At 44.3% G+C, this 20,679-nt stretch overlaps 1 protein-coding gene and 1 non-coding gene across 2 annotated transcripts in view; one reads left to right on the top strand and one right to left on the bottom strand.

The window, feature by feature from the left end:
• Abcc4 (ATP binding cassette subfamily C member 4) overlaps positions 1 to 20,679 on the top strand; it is a 219,589-nt gene that overhangs the window by 112,665 nt on the left and 86,245 nt on the right. The window lies entirely within an intron of this gene.
• Positions 3,062 to 3,165, bottom strand: LOC114625270. Its single transcript, XR_003712043.1, has one exon. It is a non-coding gene; the product is annotated as a U6 spliceosomal RNA (small nuclear RNA).

Raw genomic sequence — 20,679 nt, 5'->3', positions numbered from 1 at the left:
GCAGCGTTTCCAGAGAAAACAGGTTGGAGTTCTGTCCCAAGTTCATCATGGATAAATAAGGGGCTATGGAGAGACTGGCTGGGATACAGCGTAGTATGGGGCATTGCGTGCAAGTCAGTAAGGACTTACTAGGCTAGAGTTCTGTTTGCTTGCTGTTCGTTTCTTATAGCTAATCATGTGTGTACTACCCAGGCCTTGTGTTGGCTTTGCGCTTCCTGCTGTCTTCAAACTTATCTGTTATTTTATCACCGCATTTCCCAGACTGGAGAGCGGACACTTTGTACTCGATGAGTAAACACATACTGGTTTGATAGAGCTAAAGCTTCGTAGGTGCGGTCTCATCTCCCCAAACTACACCCTGAGAGAACAATGGAGTTTGACGGTGATTAGAATGAGACCGCAGCCTTTTGTTTTATAGTTAGCATATATATGGAATTTAGCTCTGCTTTCCTAAGAGTGGCTGACAATAGATCACAGTAGACCTGAGTAGGAGGACACAGACGGAAAAGCCAGCGCTGGTTCTTCAGAAGCTGTGATTCATGAGCTGTGATCAGGTTCTCTAGATGTTTACCAACTGAGGAAGAGGAATGGTCAAACTCCTAATAAGTTCTCTGAGGCTTCAGTGTCCCCTGGAAGGGGACTTTTAGCCGTTCCAAAGCTTGGGGCTTAGGTGCTTTCATAGTTATATTTTATAAAATGTGTAGCTCCAAGAAACAGGTGAAAACACATCCGTTTTAAGACTTCACAGATGTGTTCGAGCTGTGGTAAGTGGGAGGTTGAGGCAGGCTGAGGGGATCTCATGCTCCAGTCTGGAGGGGACTCGGACCTGTGACTACTTCAGTTCCTTCGTCTTTGTCCTCCAACAAGTGAGAAGAGGAGTTTCTTTCCTCCTCAGCATTTATTGCTCATTTTCTATGGTCACTATTAAACCTTGTCTTCATAGGCATTTGCAAGCCTGAATAACCACAGACAACAGATTATCTTTTAAAAGCATAAAAGTAAGCCAGATACCGTCTTGCAGCACTGTTTTTTGATTCTGTGTAGAACTGACACAACTGGAAATTTCCATAGTTGTGGATGGAGATCTAGATTCACACAGACCCCTAACTTACTTTCATCCACGAGTTGACTCAAGAGTGAATCTCTTCAGCATCCGGGACATCAGTGACTGGCTCTGATGTCATAAGATTTCTAAAAGTTCTTCTCCTGGTACTTCAGGGTGAATTGTTTTCAAACCGGAATCACGCTGGTGGAAGGATGGAGTGTGCAAACTTGAGCACACGGTTCTGTGTTTAAGATCACAATTGCTGAGTTATAGCAGACTCAGAAGTCTCTACTCTGATCCAGACCCTTTCCTGACACACCAGAGAAGTCACCATGCTACAGCTCAACCCAGGAACCGGGCAGGGGTGTTCAGAGTTTCCCTTTATGAAGACTTATGTGTACTCTGTGCCTTCTAGAAGTCTCGACAGGAAATAGAATATAAGCAATGATATTTTCTCTCTTAGTAATATTATCTTGCAATCAGCCATAATCCATCGAGTGTTCTCATTCTTGGAAACCAGGATTAATCTTTGAGGAAAAAAAAATCCACATCTTTAAGTAGAAACCCTTTAATATCTAGAAGAAAGACTCGACAAGCTTCAAAGTGCAGTTTGAGTGGAAGTTTATTAAAATGCTGTGGTTGTGTAGAAAGCTATCGCAGAATCAGGTTCTCCGGTCTGGAAATTCTTTGCTTTCATTTCTTTCTTTCTTTTTTTTCTTACATTTGCATTTTAATAGATTATATCACGTGGGCAAATGTTTCAACCACCTGAACACCTGGAAAGTCTATTTTAGACTTGTTCTGGGTGTTTGGAAATCTTTAGCCAGACGTTATTCAGCATGCAGTCAGTCTCATTATGGTGGGAAAATCCTGCCTGCAGGTCTGCCTTTGCAGGAAAGTGGAGCACAGTGCAGCTTGTCCTGAAAGCATCCTTAGAAAAGGTAGTTCATCCCCTCTCCCTCACTTTGGGATTAGTGGATAGTTTGGATTTCACTCTGAACTTGAAGTAGAAGTTTAGAGGTTTTTGATTCAATGGCTGGATTCCTTCTGTGCTCAGTGAAGCCTATGATCTGATATAGAGATCTGATGACCAGTTAAGAACAGCAGCACCCATACCTGTGGCTCTGAGACATTTGCAAAGATACTTCGGTGTCAGGGTATTTGTTCTGGTGTATATTTTGTCACAAGTAATTGCACACACGTAGATCTTCTGTGCTTTATGGCATAGTCAGAACTGTGGTTAACATGTTTTTATTACTTTCAAGTGCTTAGTAGAAGAAACAACCCTGTCTCCAAACAGAACGAAACAGAACAGAGCAAGCAAAGTAGAAGCCCAGGGAAACATTGCATTCTGTAAGTCATCATTACCAATTTAAAAGGGGGCTGGAGCGATGGCTCTGCAGTTGACAGCATCGGTGGCTCCTGTGGAGGACCTGGGATTGGTTTCCAGCAGATCTCTGTGTGTGAGTCACAAACCTCTCTGACTCCAGTTCTAGGGTATTCAGTGCTTGCTTCTGACCCCTGCAGGTGTTGATTGCATACATGCAGGCCAAACACTCATAAACATAACATTTCTAGATAATTAAAAGAAAAAAAATTTCTTCTGTTAGAGTCACAATGGCCTAGAATCATGAAATTAATTTGGGACAGGGCAGTGTGTGGACTGTGAATTTATTTTTCCTTTTGGAGAACAAGATAGTATTAACATCTTAAAAACCGTACCTCATGCTAGTTAGTATACATATCTCTGATCTTATTTTTTATCATAAAGATGAAAGTTAAACATGGTTTTGTGTGTCCCACCAATCTGGTATACCATAGACTGAAGTTCTCATCAGTAACAACTTCGCCCCTTTTCGTCTGTCTGTCTGTCTGTCTGTCTGTCTGTTTTTCCTGTTTGTTTGTTTGTTTGTTTGAGATAGGGTTTTTCTGTGTAGCCCTGGCTGTCCTGGAACAGATTTATTGAACTCACAGAGATCTGCCTGCCTCTGCCTCCTGAGTGCTGGGATTAAAGAAAAAAACACGGACCACTTCATGAATTTGCACATCCTTTTTGTACAGGGGCCATGTTGATCTCTGTATCACTCCAACTTTAGCATATGTGCTGGCAAAGCAAGCACATGGTGTCAACTTTTCAAAGCTGGTCTTAATGTGGCCATGTTTGTGGGAGGAAAGGTGACCCATTCCTTGTGGTGGTGATTATGTGGTGGGTACTGAAAAGTCATTCTCCCTTGACTTTCAGACTAAATAAGTGGGTGTTGACATCACCAGCCAGAGCCAGGAGAGGGGGCTCTGTGTGATGTAGACATCAGGGGTTATCACAAATTCACATCAACTCCTGTTTCTTCAGGAGTCATCCAGTCTTTAGTCCAGGCAAGTAGATTCAGTGCTTCTCCTCCATTAAGGAATTCAAGAACTCTTTAATGGAGTGGAAAGCTTCAGCTCTCCTCGATGCCGTATTGTCTGAGCGTTCTTCGTTCATACTCCAGATGCTGTCGGGGATTAAAGCTATTTAATTGACTTAACTTTCAGGAATTTTTCCAGGGTGTTCTTTGTTAGAATTACTAAGTGCTAAGATGAGAGGTCAGAGTGTGAGCTTTTGTGCTGCAGAACTGGGCACCTCGTAGTTTTGGATAGAGTTCGTGCAACATCTTTTAACCCCTTAGTTCTCACGGCGGCTTTGGATTGGGCGTCAGAGTTGACAGAACTCTGGCTGTCGACTAGGATACTCTGGGTAGAAGCAGCTGTCTTCAGCAGCACTCCTCTTCCTGTGCGTGTGTGAGATTTTGTTTCTCACGATACCGTGTGTTTTATATTGTTCCCTGCTAGTAAAGGGATATAAGACAGAAAGTTTGGAAATGAACCGATAGGTAGGTTTACCCAGCAGGAACTGCAATGGCCCCTCCTTTATTTCCCTGTGCTGGTTGTGAACCAAGGTAGCCTGTGGTAAAGAATATAACTTTACCACATGGGATTGATAAGAAACCACCCCCTCGTGTGTGTGTGTGTGTGTGTGTGTGTGTGTGTGTGTGTGTATGTGTGTGTGTATGTATGTGTATGAGCACACCCATATGTGTATGTGTGTGATATAAGACAGCGCTTGTCACATAGGTGATTAACATTGATTGAATTTTTTTGACTGTATAAATGACACGATAAAATTTTAGTTTTTCTACCTGATTTACAAATTCTGAATCAGTATCGTCGATAGATAGCTTAGTTATTTTTCTGTTACTGTGATACAACACCCGAACCGCCAGCAACTTAGGGAAGAGTGAGTTGATTCTGACGTATGGGTCCAGAGGTGTGTTTGTCATGGAGTGGGGAGGAGCGTGGCAACCAGCAGCAGAGGGGGCGTGGCAGCCGGAACAGGAAGCGGAGAGCTCAAGTCCTCAAAGGCGGGGCTATCCTCAAAGACGCGGAAGTGGCTATGATTTAAATAATCAAGGCCCACCGCCCCAGTGACTACTTCCTCCCCAAACAATGCCACCAGCTAGGGACCAAGTGTTCAAATCCCTGGGTCTGTTTTAGACATTTTTCTTTGAAACCATTATACGAGTTTCGGTAAGTTTGCAGTAAGCGTGTTGTCTTGGCTTTGTGGAGAAGCAGATAAATCACCTACGAAGAACAAGCCTCAAACAAAACCAGTATTGTGTGGCTTTGTTTCTTGGCGTGTTTTGTTTTTGTTTTTGTTTTCAGTGGGGCTTAGTTTCATTCCAGAGTTCATTTTAGACTTAATTTGGTTTTACAATGAGAGCTCAATTTTGCATGTAAGTACCAAACATCTGGTTTACTTTTTGTTTGAAAATGATACGGCTGAAGTTCAGTACAGAAGTCTATTTGTAATTAAGGAAAGACAGTTTGAAATTCTATAAATTAAGTTCTATTTAAATGGTACTTTGGAATTATTCCAGGTAAGTGGATGGTTGTACTTCGTTGGAGTAGGAGAAACTTATTTTTTTTTTTAATGCTATTGCCGGTCAAAATGTAGAACTTCCATGTATTCACCTTTTGCAAATAGCGTGAAAAATGACAAATTTCACAAGTGAAATTTAAAGTTGACCCAAGGCAGTTTTAGATTGTTGAGCCTTCAAATTTTATTCATGGGATGTTTTTAGAGACATTCTGTGGTTTGTTCACTCCAGTTAATTCTGGGCAATCCTTCTACATTTCTGTCAGGTGGACATTCTGATACTTCAAAACTTCCTCTTGCGCAAAATACGGCTACGGCAGCCTGAGAAGAAAATGAGATTTCTAGTTGGTTCTTCGAAGCCTTGGGTTATCTTTTTAGAACATTGAAAGGTGTAATAAATCAAACAGGATGAATATAACTTTCTACTATGTCGACTGCCCCATTAGCATTAATAAACCAACAATTTAAATTCCGTAAATTACTGGCTGGTTCTAATACCCTTGAGAGATATCCAGATAGGTAGCTTTGGGTGGAGAAACCTAACAGAAAAGTTCTTGCTGTTTTATGGCAAGTACTAGGGGTGTGTCTGCAGGTGGGGAGCCCCTGGCCAGTCCCTTCAAGAGGGGAGTCAACATTAGTCGTGTCAGAGTCTCCTCCATGCCGGACTCTGTGCTGACATTTGGTGACCCTGCCACACTATAGGATCTGTTTAGAAATAATTGGAAAGAAGTTTTTTTAACTGAAACAAAAAACTAAGAACCCTCCCCCCTACAAAAAAAAAAAAAAAGCCCAGAGATTATGGAAAGATACTGAAAGGTTTCAGAGCATTTCTTTACCCACTCCTTTGATGTCTCAGAGATCAGTCATATGACAGGTTGTGTCTGTTGGCAGTTAAAAATCAAGCTTCTTATCAAACTGGATCAGCCAAGAGTGGGACAGATTTGGCCTCCTTCCCTGTGTCCTGTCACTGAGTGGCAGCGTCGTTCATTTATTTTGGCAACTTAAACTTTTCCAAATGTTGTCAGTTTCATTATCTCCCTTCACCTGCTATCGTAACAGTGAAAACAGAAAACAAAACTCCCGCCTCCCGAATGTCTGCCATGTGGGTCCCCAATTCCCCTTGTCCTTGTGTCCAGGCGTCTTGGTTCTGTCCCCATCAATTTATGTGTAAGTTGAAATAAAAGCTTAAAGAACAAGATTCTCCTGAATCGTTGATTAGAGTGAGAATTTCAGCTCAACATTTACTAACCTCTCAGTATGTCTGTGTCCTGGGAATTTTGCAGAAGGTACCTGGATAGTGTATTCTCTGTTCTCCACGGACATCTTCTTTCTATTTATTTTGGGCATGTATCATGTGTGGTGTATGTACCTGTTTGTGTCTGTGTGGTAGAGTGTGGGTACTGGTTAGAGGTCAATCACTATCTTATATTTTGAGACAGTCTTTCACCACACCTGGAGCTCACCCATTGGGTGACATTGTCTGGCCAGTAAGCCCCAGGGGTGCATGTGTCTCTGCCTTACCACACCCTCCTACTGATGCTAGAGTTACTGATGCAAAGCACTGTGCTTGGCTTTTACATGGGTGCTGAGGACCTGAAGGCCACTCCTCGTGCCTGACTGACAGGTGCTTTAGTGCCCAAAAGTCTCAGCACCTCCTGTGTTCACTTTCTAAAGATGTGTTACTAAGACCTGTGGATTACCATGTTCAAACTGGAGTAACATTTTGCTTTTCGGGTAACAATTAAATTATTTCTTCTAATTGATGATGGACATCATAGCAATCAGAAATATAGTAAGTTGTGTGGTCTCAGCAGTCTGCCACTTGCCCACTAGGAATCTAACAGGATGTGTTAGAATGTGATGTGTTTGTTGAAATTACAAAGTCTAGCTTGAGTCTGGTGTGAAAGTGAGTGAAAGGTATCTCAACTTCGCCATTCTTGCTTTCCTTATTCTGTTTAGTCAACTTATTTTTGCTTTCTTGTTTGTATCCAATCTTTGAAAAGATTTATATTTGGAAATGAATTATTCCCAAAACTATGAGAGAAAGAAAACTCTGTCTTGGAGGAAGGTCTACTGTTTATGAATGACAGCTAACAACTTCTGTCTCATGCCTCTTCATTTTCTGGAGGTCATTTCCCAGTATATATATCCAACCTCTGTGTGTGTGTCTGTGTGTGTGTGTGTGTGTGTCTGTGTCTGTGACTGTGCACGCATGGTACATGCCAGGGCACACAGCCAGATCTTACTGTACTGCCTTGACCACACTTGGATGTGTTGACTGGGATGGTCCTACTATGAACTCCAGGTATATGCCACCATGCCCAGATTTTTTATGACTTTAACGTTTTTGTAACTTTATGACCAAGCAACACATTAGAAAAGTGTTAGCTCTGAGATGTATAACATTTAGTATTGCAGAGGTAACTTGAAATCACGCTTACAATACTGAGAAGCTCTTTTTTAAATTTTTTTTTTCTGAGCTGCATTTTTGAGTGGGAACCCTGGAATGTTTGTTGTGAAATTCTTTAAAATATAGACATAGAACACAAAGTTTGGTGACTCATACCTGTAATCCCAGCACTTGAAGAGCTAAAGCAGGAGTGCTGCCTGGGTTCAGGGCCAGCCGCTTGCGTGCGTGCGTGCGTGCGTGCGTGCGTGCGTGCGTGTGCGTGCGTAGAGATCAGGGTGAAGGAAACAGGAAAAAATTCTAAAGTCATTTTAAAGTGTTGTCATTAGTTGTTCTGAAACATCTATAAAGATAAATTAAGCACAATCACATATTCATCTAGAGCCCTTAGTGGGCTATTAGAGATTCAGTGTAATGTTTAATAGGGTTAATTTTCATAGCTTATTATATTTATTTATTTTGTATTATGTGGGGTGCGTGTGGAGTTCATGAGATAACTTCCAGTTCTTGGCGCTCTCTTTTCATCATGTAGGTCCTGGGGTCTGAACTCAGGTCCTCAGGTTTAGTGGCAAACGCCTGTCCCCACAAAATGGAGATTTCAGAAGGTCCTTATAGAAGAACTGAGATCAAATGCTTGTGGCAGTTTTGGGTATTCCATCTGCCTGTTCTCTAGATCAATAGAAACGGGAGAAAGACGGGGTGAGCTCATTTGCCGGCCCGGTCAGGGTGAACCTCGTTTGTGCAGATATTTTGATGTCAGACTTGGGGGCACCCGGGCTCATGGCGATGGCTCACACACAGGATGGCAGCCTAGAGTCAGAGTGTACAGATCCAGCACAATTCCCACAGACGGACCCAGTTCCTTCATTTGCTTATGGAGTTAGGCTTCGGGGCAGAGTTCAGTGTGCAGCTCCCTGTCCTTGACTCAAAAGAAGAAATTATCTCATTACTCATTTCATTGACCGATCACTCCCTTATTTTATATTTACAATAAAGTTTAATTTGTGAAATACGTACTGAGAGAGATAAGCAACAATAGGTAACAATGGAACAGAAGAGTGATAATGTGCTATGACTAAGGGCATTTAAAAATTTGAATTACCTGCTTCTGGAATGTTCCATTTAAGATTTTCAGACCGTAGGTTGCTAAAGCCACAGATGAGGGTGAGGCCTAGAGCTCTCTGGTCTCACTGTTCTCTGCTCTGGAGAGGTCTCCATGTTTGGGAAAGGAAGGTATGGGACAGCAGTCTCTGGGAGCAGGAGCCCTCAGAAGGTTAGGTGTTCGTAGTTAGATAATTTGCTCTCTGGTTTTTGCCCCTGCAGTTTTTCATAAGCAGTAAATGATAGGATATAAAGCTGATATTAGCTATCTTTTTTATTTCTTATTTAGAAAACGCAGTTACCTGACTTTTATAATACGACTTTTTGTGCTTTGGGAAAGCCCATTTCGGTTTCTTTTATGTTCTGATGTTGTGTTACTTGTTGTCACTGTGATAAAAACACAATGACGGTCATGGAATGGAGAGCTTAGCAGATGGCCAGAGCAGAAAGCAGCAGGATCCAGTTTCATCAGCACACAGGAAACGGAGGTCAGGAAGTGGGTCACAGTTACAGTTCTTAAAGCTTGCCCCAAGTGAAACACTTCTCCCGTCAAGGCTGTCTCTTCTAAAGGTCCCATGACCCTCCCCAAACAACAACACCTACAGGGACCACATATTTAAATCCATGAGCCTATGGGGGACATTTCTCATTCAAACCACCAGACATTAGTGCTAATTGCCAAGCTGATAGAATCGAGAACCACCTAGGAGACAGACCTGTGGGCATGTCTGTGAGGTTTACCTTGATTACATCAATAGAAATGGAGAGATCCACCCTCTGTGGGAGGCCCTGTTCTCTGGCTGGGATCCTGATCTCTGATGGATCCTCAGGGCGGATGTGGTGGGACCCGCTGCTGTGAGCTTCTTCTGCTTTGAACTGCCTTTGCTGGGGTGGTTCATCACCGCAACAGAAAAACATAGTAACGAAATAGTTTCCGTTTTAAATTTACAAATTCCTAAGTTCTAAACGTGCCCTTAGGTGAACAGCCAGCGTCTCATTTGTTATTCTGAGGTAGCATACTTGTGTAAGACTTCTGGTTCTCCCCTTCAGCCTCACTCCTAAGAGTCTTTTCATGTCTTTACTGAGATACATGAACATCTGGGCTGATGTAGATATCGCTCTTCTACATTCTGTAACCTACAATTTAGTTGGAGAGATTGGATATAGAGCTTCATTCGTCCTGAATTTGTGTCTCTCTCTCTCTTAAGAGAAGCCTCAGACGTCTTCAGTTCTTTGACCCTTTGGACCTTTTTTGCTTTCTTTGATAAGTCTGAGGACACACATTAGACCTGGACAAAAGCCAGGTGACTGCTCTGGTTAGTTGTTATTGTCAACTTGACACAACTTAAAGCTACCTGAGAAGGGGGAGCCTCAGCTGGAGAATTGCCTCAATCCGATTGGTCTGTTGTCATGTCTGTAAAGAGTTGCCTTGATAGATGTGGGAGGGCCAAGCCCACTGTGGGCAGCACCGTCCCTAGGCAGGTTGATCTACAGCTTTCCTCTGTGGTTCCCGCCTTGAGTTTCTGTCCTCAGTGATAAACTGTGACCTGGAAGTTTAATGTGAACATAATAAAATTAATACTTCCCTCCTCAAGTTGCTTTTGATCAGAGTATTTTTATCACAACAGAAAGCAAATAGAAGTAGCCATGCATCTCAATGGAAGGTCGTAAGAAGGTGAGGCTTAGCTGGAAGGAACAGTGCCCTTAAAGGTACAGGGATCGATCTGATCTGATCAGGGAAACACTTTGCTAGTCGGCTCTTCCCACTCCAGTCTTGACACCACCTCTTAGCATATGTTTGTCCTGCTAAGTTTTGTTTGTTTGTGGGCCTTAAACTATGTAGGCAAGGATAGCTTAGAACTCCTGATTCTTGCCTCCCAGCTCCTGCATGCTGACTTGACAGTCATGTGCCAACTCACCTGGGATATGTGGTGCTGGTGTGAAATGTTTCGTGCGAGCAAGGCAAGCACTGTACTAACTGAGTACATTGCTAGCCCCACCGTGTAGCGTTGGATATATCAACCCGTACAGCCTGAACTATCTGGCTTGTCACCTTTGCCTCCTGGTTGTAATGTCTTGGTGAATTAAAACTCTCTTACTCATTTCTGATGAAAGTATTAACAGTTTCCAATTGTGAGTAGGAGGTTCATTCGGCATTAAGGGAACCTTTCAGAGATGAGCCATGGGACTTTCATCTAAGGAAGTAGACTCCATGACAGCCGGAGAGATTGGATCCTGTCACGATTTTATTTCATTCTGAGCCTACACTGGTATTATTTAATGCAACCAAGTTTTGAATGCCGGTAGAGAACACAGCTAAGGTCATGGTCTGAAAGGACTTTGATGTCCTGCAGACGCCTGATTTTCCCCTAATATCCATGAAAAGCTGGTGCTGTATGGCTCTTAGGGGATGAATATTTGTTCTTATGGGTTATAGTAGCAGACATGACCTGTGAGTGATGGGAAATGTTGGGTAGAATATGGATTTGGAGGAAAGGGGGTAGGAACGAGTATGAAAAAATTAGCCATGGAAAGCTACAAATACAGGGCCAAGAATATTCCCGCAGACTTGTCAGTGGGGGCTTTACCAGTCATGGCAGGCACGGTCTCACACCCTGCAAGTGGAGAATTTCTGATTAAAAAATTGTTTTTTTTTTTTTTTTAACCAAATGACTTTGCAGTCAAACCCTTTTCCCTCATGCTGGAATTCGTACTCTCTCCCTTAGCTCGCAGATTCTGTTGGGGAGGGAACGCACCAAAGATGATTGATTCTCAGGGCCAGCCGCCGTTCCGGAACAGACTTTGGTAACCGGAATTAATGAAATAGTTTGGAAATCATTTTGCTCATTTTTGTAAGAGAAAACTTTTGTATGGCTGCATGGTGGTTGTGTGTGTGTGTGTGTGTGTGTGCGCGCACATGTATACACAAGCATCTGGAGGCCAGAGGTCAACATGGGCTGACTTCTTCAGTTGCTCTCCTCCCTATTTTTTGAGACAGAGTCTCATAAAGCTGGATCTCACCAGTCTAGCCAGGCTGGCTAACCGATGAAACACAAGGATCCTTCTTTTGCCTCCCCTGCTTTGGGGTGGCAGGTATGCTGCCACACCTAGCTGGTTTGCTGAAGTGTTGAGGACTGTGCTTGGTCCTTGTATTTGCCTGTGAAACTCTTTCCTACTAAGCCATCTCTGTAGCCCCCAAGAGAAAACTGAATCACTCGCCAGGCTTCAATGTGTTTGAGAATTCCTCGGTGGCCTGCCGCTTGCTATGGGACTCTCTGCTGACTCTTGTTCAGCCGCTGGGGCCCAAGGCCACCCTTGGTTCTCAGCACATAGAACCCTTTCCTCGTCACAGCGGTGTGAACAGAGAGCTCAGTCAGTATACCAAGTGTGCTGGGTGGTGGGCACACGCCAGAGTAGGGGGGCAGAGACACCTTTTCTGTGGCTGACAGCAGTCACGAGAAGAGACCCGGAGAAGTTGTTGGTGAAGAGGCAGGGGGCTGAGGAAGAGGAGCTGTCCCACAAGTGTGAGCTGGAGCGTAGAAATAGTCGAGGCTCCGACTGTGGCGTGGATTGTTGAACAGATCTAAGTCAGAGTGAGAGGTGAGGGTGTCAGCATGGAATCCATGGGGTCCCACGTGTGCAGCTGCCAGCTCTTCACCGAGGGCTGGCCCGGCAGTTATGGAGGCACATCCTGGTACGTATGTGATTGACCATCAGATATTCGGCACTAGGGCTTGTTCGTTTTCTTCCCCTAGTAGGGCACCTACTGATGGAGGAGGGAGGGAGGCAGAGCAATTGAACATGACACTGGGTGATTAAATATCTTGAAGCTGCAAAGGAAGAATACAGAAGGAAGAGCAAGGCGAATTCTTCCATTTGTTAAGTTTTATCCCGCCGTCCTTGAGGTAGAGGCAAACCAGAACCATACAAATGTGCGTGTCTTTTCTGAACACTCCTAGCCCCATTGGGCATGGGCTGTGGAGGTGCCAAGGCTGGGAGGCTCCTGGGGCCAGGGGTATTTATTTTCGCTACCCCCCACATTCTTACCCTCATGCTTTTGTATCAGCGCCAAGTTTCTGCATTGCAGCTGCCACAGGCATAGGCTGGGACAGCCCTCTTGTTCTGAACCTGACCACTGGTGATTTGTTTTTCTCACCTTTACTGACACCCAGGTTTGGCGGTGTCTTTTCATCCTTCCTCTGGGTGGTCAGGTGCCAGCCAGACACAGCATCAGTCTCAGTTCTCAGGATGAGTCTCCCACAGTGTCTCTTTTCTCGATGGGTAAATACCACGGATGCGCCGGCCTCTCTGCGCAGTCACTTTGTCTTCCGTCCGTCTGTGAGGAGATGCTTATGGAGTCTGGTATGGAATGAAGTCAGGCACTATGTCTCAAACTAGACCAAGAAGTCTTCAGAGACTTCAGGTCCTTTGTTCTCACGTACCTTGGATGGGGAAAGCAGACATTAGGCCATAGAGAATAAGGACTGAAGGACTGCGCGTGTAGAGGGCCAGGAATCCAGACAGGTATGCAAGGAGGAGCAGATTTGAGAAGCATGGGCATTTGGCATGTAAGGCTCTATGGTAAAGCTGAGGTATGAGCACATGGTCGCCTCCAGGATGAGCCTGCGACAGAAGAAGGGTGTGGCTGCGTAGTGCTGAGTGGTTGGCAAGAATGGAGGGAGGAGAGCAAGTGCAGGCCAGGGGAGAGGGGAGAGGATCAGGAGTTCAGGGGCCGCTGACATTCTATCCCTGGAGAATAGGACGTCTTAACCTGTGGTAAGATGCCTGTTGACCTGACCTCTCTGTGCTTGTCTGGTCTCCATTTTATTGGAGAATTCCACAGTGGATTAGGAGGTCCTCACTCACAGTTTGATTTCTATTTGTCCTGAACAGGAAGGTGTCCTAAGACATCACAGCTTTGCGAGTATGTTACAACTAGTTTACATTTAACCGCCTTGTCTGTAGACTGGCTAACACTTCCACAGAGAGCTCCACTTTCCTCTCCATTCTTACTTTGGCTCACAAAGAGGCATACACCAGCCTGCTAGATCTTTAAGCCACAGATGATTTCATAGAGAGTGAAATGAGATCTGTACACATGCATACTTAAGTTGAAACCAATACAAACGAATATATTGCTTGCATTCACTTTTATTGTGAGTGCTGGCTGATACTTCATAAATATTCTTCTATATTTCGTTGTTTAAAACGGAATCTGAGTGAAGTCTTACAGAGTCTGTTGCTCTGCGGAGACCAGCTACAGAGGCCTGATGCTTTCCTTTTTTTTTTTTTTTTTTGGACTCTATCCCTAGAGGCTTTTTATATCATGAGGGCTTTATCATAAGGAAAAGATGGGACATTTTCCCTTAAAAATACAAATGTCGCTTAGTGTTCTCTCCCCCGAGTCCTCCTTCCTTCACAAATAATAAAACTTTGGTGCTTAATCAGGGTTCCAGATGTTTGTATGTATTTATTTATTCGGATATTTATAGTGTCTTTGTCAAAGCAGTTTGCCTCCCTGGGTGCATTCCAGAAATTTTAAAAACATACATGGTAAAGCCACAAAGATCAAAGACCTGTGTCTTGTGAACTCTTTGCAAGCACATCGGGTTGGGACAGTCCCTAAAATGATTTATGTTAGGAGAACAGAATGAATGCTCTCACTGTCCATGCCATGTCTTGTGGAATGTTCTGGATGGACACTGCAGGACCTGGCAGGACCTGGCCGGGGGGAACCTACCTGTTGTAGTCTTTCCCCTCTGCTGAGTGAGGGCATTCCTTGGAAGCATCCCAACAGTGCAGGGCCTGTACCCTCCCGGAATCCACAGACTCGCTTCTCTTTCTGTGTTTTGTTGTCCTTTTGACACAGATTCTCACAGATAGTCCAGAGTGGCTGGAACTCACTGTGTAGCCTGGGCTGGTCTATAACTCAGACTCTTAAATGCTAGATGCAAGCATGCACCATCACAGCGTCATACCCAGGTCTCTGTGTGCTATTTATGTCCTCACTATTTCTTCCTTTAAAATATAGAAATGAACTATTTTTTTAAATCTTCTGAAATATTGATTCTGCTGTGTAGGCCCTAAAACCGATCACTGCAAGTATGGATTTTATTTTCCTCTATATTTTAAATATATGTAGTATCTACGTCGGCATGAGAAACAGTAAGACTTCTTACTGTGATTGGTTAATGGTGCTGACTAGCCTCTGTAAATCAAAAAGACACTCAAGAAAGAAGCATTAGTTGAGCCTGGCATGACCAGCCGGTGTTTCAAAAAACTCGTGTTCTGAGTAAGAGAGTCTCCAGTATAGAGGGCCTGCTTGGGTAGGGTCCTATACACAGGGCCTCTTGGCAATAATGGCAGATTGTCTTTAATGGCTGTGAGGTGGGCACATGGCAGGCATGTTCCTGGGTTCTCTCTGGAGCCTCTGGCACCTTAGGTGTTTGATGTAACAGTTCTCTTTTCTTCTGTCCAGTGCGATTACCACCCTTAGGTGAGAGGGCAGAAAGTAACTGCACCGAAACTCTGAGTCCAGTCAGTTCCGCATCTGTCTTCTCCAGCTTTGCATATTTGTCCAAACACCTCACCTGTTAGTGTGAGACAGGCTCACCCCTGAGGATCCTGGCTGCTAGTGAGTTACCTGACAAATGTAACTTTACCCGGATTCCTTTCTCCACCAGGAGTGCTGAGAACACCCTTTAGCAAGGCTGCTGGTACCACAGACCATGATTACATCATATCCCCTTTAAAATCGGAGTCATTCTTTAAATATTAGTAAAGTCATTTTTCACCCACAAAACTTTATGTTAAATTAGTCTGAAAAAATCATGTGATGGCTGATGTTTTAAACAGGTCCATTATCATCCGATTTCGTTCCGTTGGGTTATAGACTGGAATTTAACTAGAGATAAATGTTGCCTCCCTGACTGAACATTCGGAATTCTCTCAGGCCCAAAGGCTAGCTGACATTTAAAAATAGGATTTCTGCATTTTGTATCTATAATGGTTTTGGAGTTTCTAGTTATAAGCATATTTTCCTGTAATCACTTATGGTTACTGTTTATGAGCAATAATTGAAACTTATAAAGTAAGTAGGGAAAGCCAGACTGCACACAATTGTCAAAATACCTTCCTTTGCTAACATCGGTATTTTTTCTTCAACTTTCTTTATTATTTATTTATCTTTGGTGGGTTCCAGGGATGAAACCAGGATATCAGGCATACTAAGCGAGCAGTCTGTCACAGAGCTTCGCCCCCAGACTAACCCATTGGTTAGAATATTGACCACAATATGAATGGTGTCTTAACTTTTACATAAGAGTTGCTAGCTCATAATTAGATCCTGGAATACAGGGTTCAAGGAATGAAACTTAAGTCTGAAAATTAACATTTTTTAAATAATCCTCATTATAATTTTTTTTTCTTTTTTTGAGACAGGATCTCCTGTAGCCTGAACTGGCTTCAGACTTGCAATGCAGCCAGGAGTTGTTCCTAATCCTTCTGCCTATGTCCACAGCTGCTGGGATTGTGACCATGTATCTTTTATGCAGTGCTGGGGCTCAGTCCCAAGGTCCTGTGCACAGACACCACCAACTGAGCCACACCCCAGCCTCTCTCACTAACTTTACAATTTTACTTTGCTTCTTTTTTTGTGGTGATTCTTTAGGAAGGTTTCTAAATTGTGAATGAAAACATTTTACCAGGGCAGCCTGGCCCGCCTCACGCTCTTGTCTGAGTGGGATAAGTAAGTAGGGAATGAACTTGGTCTGGATCGTGAGTCTTCCTGATCTGACCTGTTGAGATTTGCAAACAGCTTCTGCTTTGAGAAGAAAGTATTTACCCAGTTGTTTTATTCACTGTCTTTAAAAAAAAGGAAAGATGAAGGCATGCAGTGCGTTAACACAAGCAGCCCTCGAGGGCAGACACCTCATACAGATCCTGATCGATTGTTTGGGATCTGGTTGTGGCCTTAAGTGTAGACGTAATAGACCACTTGCAGATACACTGAGAGTGAGGCCCTACCCTCGAGGGATGTTTGGAGTTCCTTTCAGGAGTTCAAGTCTGCCTCTTCCCTATCATCTTGCTGCCTGGGCAGGCGCCATGTTTACCTGGAACATCCATCCCTTCCTGCTCAGCCAGCATCAAGGACCTTGTGGTCATTTAAACCATGTCCTGCCGTCACACTTATCCTGATGGATGTTCTGAGATATCATTTTTTAGCATAATGTATAGAGTGTGCCCCTGCTCTAGATCTAAAGAGCTGTCCCCACTCCTGCCCTGTGGCCCCGTTTCTCCATTCCCTGGACCGATGTGCTGAGGAAGCCCCCAGTTCGGCCTTTTTCTCCATCTCACACCCCTCCCCCTTTATAAAACCCTGGTATGTCTCCCGCAGCTGTTTGGCTTTCTGTTTTTAGGTCACACAAGTCACAGAGGGAACGGACCATCGGCACCTCCTAAAGGCCGTTAATCATGCTTTTGGTTATGGAGACCCACTAATTACTGGGTTCCGATGGGGCTCCCCGACTTGAGATTGTGTTGATTTAGCCGCGTCACTCCGGGGGCAGATTCTGTTTACGTTGATATTTCCCATCTTAACTTGGAGGTGTTTACAAGGAAGGCACTGGCAGGCAGGCGCGCAGCAGGCCCCGGATGTATGGACCATGCCATGTGTTTTCCAGACAGGAAAATTGCTGATGCCTTGCTAAAGGGCAACCCCTGCTCTGCAGCAGAAGACTCAGTACAGTATCTCACCCATCTCTCCTTTTCCTTTTGCGGGTTGGGTGCCACTGGTGTCCTTCTGGCCGCCCTGCCCTCAGTGGGCCAGCCTTCTTTGCCTAGGTGTGGCTTAGGTCTTCATTCCTGGGTCTTTGTTCTTGGCTGTGGCCTCCAGTCTCCTTCTGAGAGTAAGGTTTACTTTGCAGGGCTGCTGGCTGGGACAAGTACTCAATGCAGACTCGTCTCTCAGATGGTAGCATGGGCTGCTGGAACTGGGACTTCTCCATAGCGCTGGCAAGACAATAGCTTAGAATGGATGAGTGTGTGAGACAGAGTGGCTTCTAGTGCAGGGGGGTGGAGGGGTGCTGGAGCCAGGAGGCTTGGGTTCTTTCCTCACTTTTGTGACAAAAGACAGAACAGCCCTGACTCTGGTTCATCCCCTGCCCCAGCCGCTGGCACTTGCTCTGTTGCTTCCTGTCCCCTTGAGTCTGAAACTCTAGGTGCTTCCTGTAAATGGAGCCTAAAATCATTTTCTCTTTGTGACAAAGGTCTTTTGGCATCACAAACGTCACAGCAAAGGTCAGAATCTCCCTCCTTGTAAAGGCTGAGTAATGTTCTGTTGCGTCTGTACCGCATGGTTTGTTCCATCCGTTCATCTCTCGTCGGACAGTTGGGCCTGGGTCAGTATCACTGCTGTGCTCGGGGCTGTACAGACACCTGGATTCCCACTTTTATTTCTTTTGGGTGTCTCCACAGAGATGGAATTGCCAGGTCATATAATCACAGTATGTTTCATGTTTTTGGTAGTCAGCACAGCATCCTACCCACCCATAGTTTGCCAAAGTTCCAGTCCCCACATGGCTGCCAGTCCTTAGCTGTTGCTAAGGTATCCTTCCTCCAGGCTGTGAAGTGCAGAATCCCTTCTTCAGTCGGTAGTTGATGTGGTAGTGCCCTCAGTGTGATGAGGAGAGCTAGGTCCCCTGAGGCAGTGGGTCCCCAGAAACAAGCGCTAGGGACCCCAGGTTCCAAAATTGAGAGTGCGGGTGTTTTCTGGCTCTTCATGTCACATTCCGTTCTGGTGCCTTCTCTTTTATTGCCCTACGCTTGAAATTTAGGTTGAATGCAAACTGTATTTAGATTTATTCACGGCCTCTCAACACCTTTCCTGCTTTCTTTTGACAGGATGGCCATAAGAAGTCTTTCTCAAGTAGTAAATTAATTTAAGTGGCACGTACCCCACCTGAATTTTGTTCCGTGTTGGCAGTTTAGATAAATGGATATTATAATCGCTGAGCATTCTGGCCCAACAAGCCAGGGCCGACGTGGGAGACGACGCTACAGCAGTGATAATATTCTGTCAGTCTGGGACAGGGAAGGAGACTGCGAGAGGGAAAAAAATCCAGGGTGTGTTTTCTTATTTGTATTTATAAGATGCCTGTGGGGAGTCAGGAAATGCTGTATGGCAGTTTACATGGCCCATGGTGGGAGATAAAGCCGCAAGGAAGGCCCGTGGAGGAGATGCAGGGCAGGCCGGTTAATCGGCAGCTGTGTCTGAAGATACGCCCTCCTTTGCCAGCAGAGATTCTCTCCCCGCTTAACCCCACCATTTCCTTGAAGAATGCAGTCTATTTTTAATGACTTTATTGATTTGACGATTGGTTTACAACGAGCTGTATTTATTGCGGGAACGTTCCGTCCCCGTCAGCACTTTAATACGCATAAATCTACTTTTGGCACCACTTTGATAGACTGTAAAACTGCTTATATTTGCAGGAAAATTTGTTTTGCCACGGTGTGTTTATGTTAGATGCGGTGTGACTTCCCCCCCCCCCCTTGAAATCATTTTATGTCATAGCTTAGCTGAGAGAGACACACACTCGGGGCCACTCACATCAGGTGCTGATGAGCGGACGTAAAACAGAGACCGATGTTTTACACAGCTGGGAGACCGCAGCTTCAGGCTAGCACGGATGGTTCTCTGATGCTTTATTTTTTACTGTTGTGTGAAGATGTCACACAACACACACACACACACATACACACACACACACGATAAAGTAAATACTTAGCATACCCTATGTTTACTGTTACAATAATCTGAATATAATCCCATTATTTTGTGTACAAGAGCCAGTAAAAGGGGGACTTTATTTCCCATTGCTTAGTATATGGATGGAGTTAAAATAAATTTTCTATGAGACTTCCTTTTTCATTTAAATAATGTTGTATATAGTTAGCTTCGATGTGTTTTAATGAATGCAATTTTAAGGTATGAACTGACATACACACACACACACACACACACACACACACATATATATATATATTCCTTTTCCACAAAATTTCTTAATACATACTTTATTCTTCAATGAAGAGAACTATAATTTTTATTTAGTTTTTTAAATTTTAATTGATATATTTATTCCCATGTTATGGGTGGGACCCAGAACCTCCTCTACCAGCGAACTCCACTTCTAAAATTTTATTTTTGCCTTCATGATAAACCCGTGATAAGCTAGTGTTTGATTATGCCTGGGTTAGATCGAGGCAGATAGATGCAGTGTAGCCATAAATCCACTACCAAGTGCATTCCTCTATGACATTACAGCCTGGACCCCATCCTCGTCCGCCCCTGAGATTGCTAATTCAGATTCAAATATACATTGAAGTGCAAAGGCCCTGCTTTAAATAGGCAGAAGCATTTGTGGAACCAGGGGCCTGCTTCCAGCCCTGGGGCCTCGAACTGCAGCAATGGCTCTCTGCTGCTTCCTGCTTTCTTCACAGGAGGAGATGAACTTGCAGTTATAGAAGCCTGAGCAGCACTCAGCAGCCTTTGGGAATTATCAGCTGAACTTGAAGTGGGTCTGTGGGTTTTCACAGGGAATGTTATAATGACATTTAATTTAAAAGAGCCTTGTTGATAAGGGAGGCACAGGGAGCCAAAATTGTCCTATGGGTTTTTGCTGGGCTGGCAAGTTGTGTGGGTTTGTATAGCGGGAAATCACTTTCTTCTATGGAGATGGTCCCAGCTTCTTTGTGTGTGGGTGGGTGTTGAAGGAGAGAAGGGGCATGGCGGAAGGCGGTTCTGAGTCTGGGCTTTGCTCAATATGAGCAGAACATCCAGGTAGGTGGAGTCAGCTGTCCAGCTCTGCACGCATGCAGATGGGAGGAGAGAAGTTGCCAGCTCTAGAGTTCTGGGAGGACTTGCAGACGCCTCTGGGCATAGGAGCAGCTGAATACATCGTGAATCATGCAATTGAGCAGCCTGCTAAGTGAGGGAGAAAAGAATATCACGCACAGAGGTTTGATGTCTTTTTATGAGAGAACAAAGGAGTTTCGATTCTTTCACGTTGAGTTCAGCTTAGCCATTGTGTGGCAAAGGAGGTTTAATGAATCATTGTTTAACTAAGGGCTTGCCAAGTATTTGACCATTAAATAGTCTCCAGTGTGTATAGAGTTCTCCTCTCACAGACTTCTTACTTGACTGTGATTAAT

The sequence above is a fragment of the Grammomys surdaster genome, unplaced genomic scaffold (genome assembly GCF_004785775.1).
Source record: "Grammomys surdaster isolate TR1022 unplaced genomic scaffold, NIH_TR_1.0 65, whole genome shotgun sequence".
Taxonomy (NCBI): domain Eukaryota; kingdom Metazoa; phylum Chordata; class Mammalia; order Rodentia; family Muridae; genus Grammomys; species Grammomys surdaster.
The sequence above is the reverse complement of the archived record's forward strand: the minus strand, read 5'-3'. Positions and strand labels throughout refer to the sequence as shown.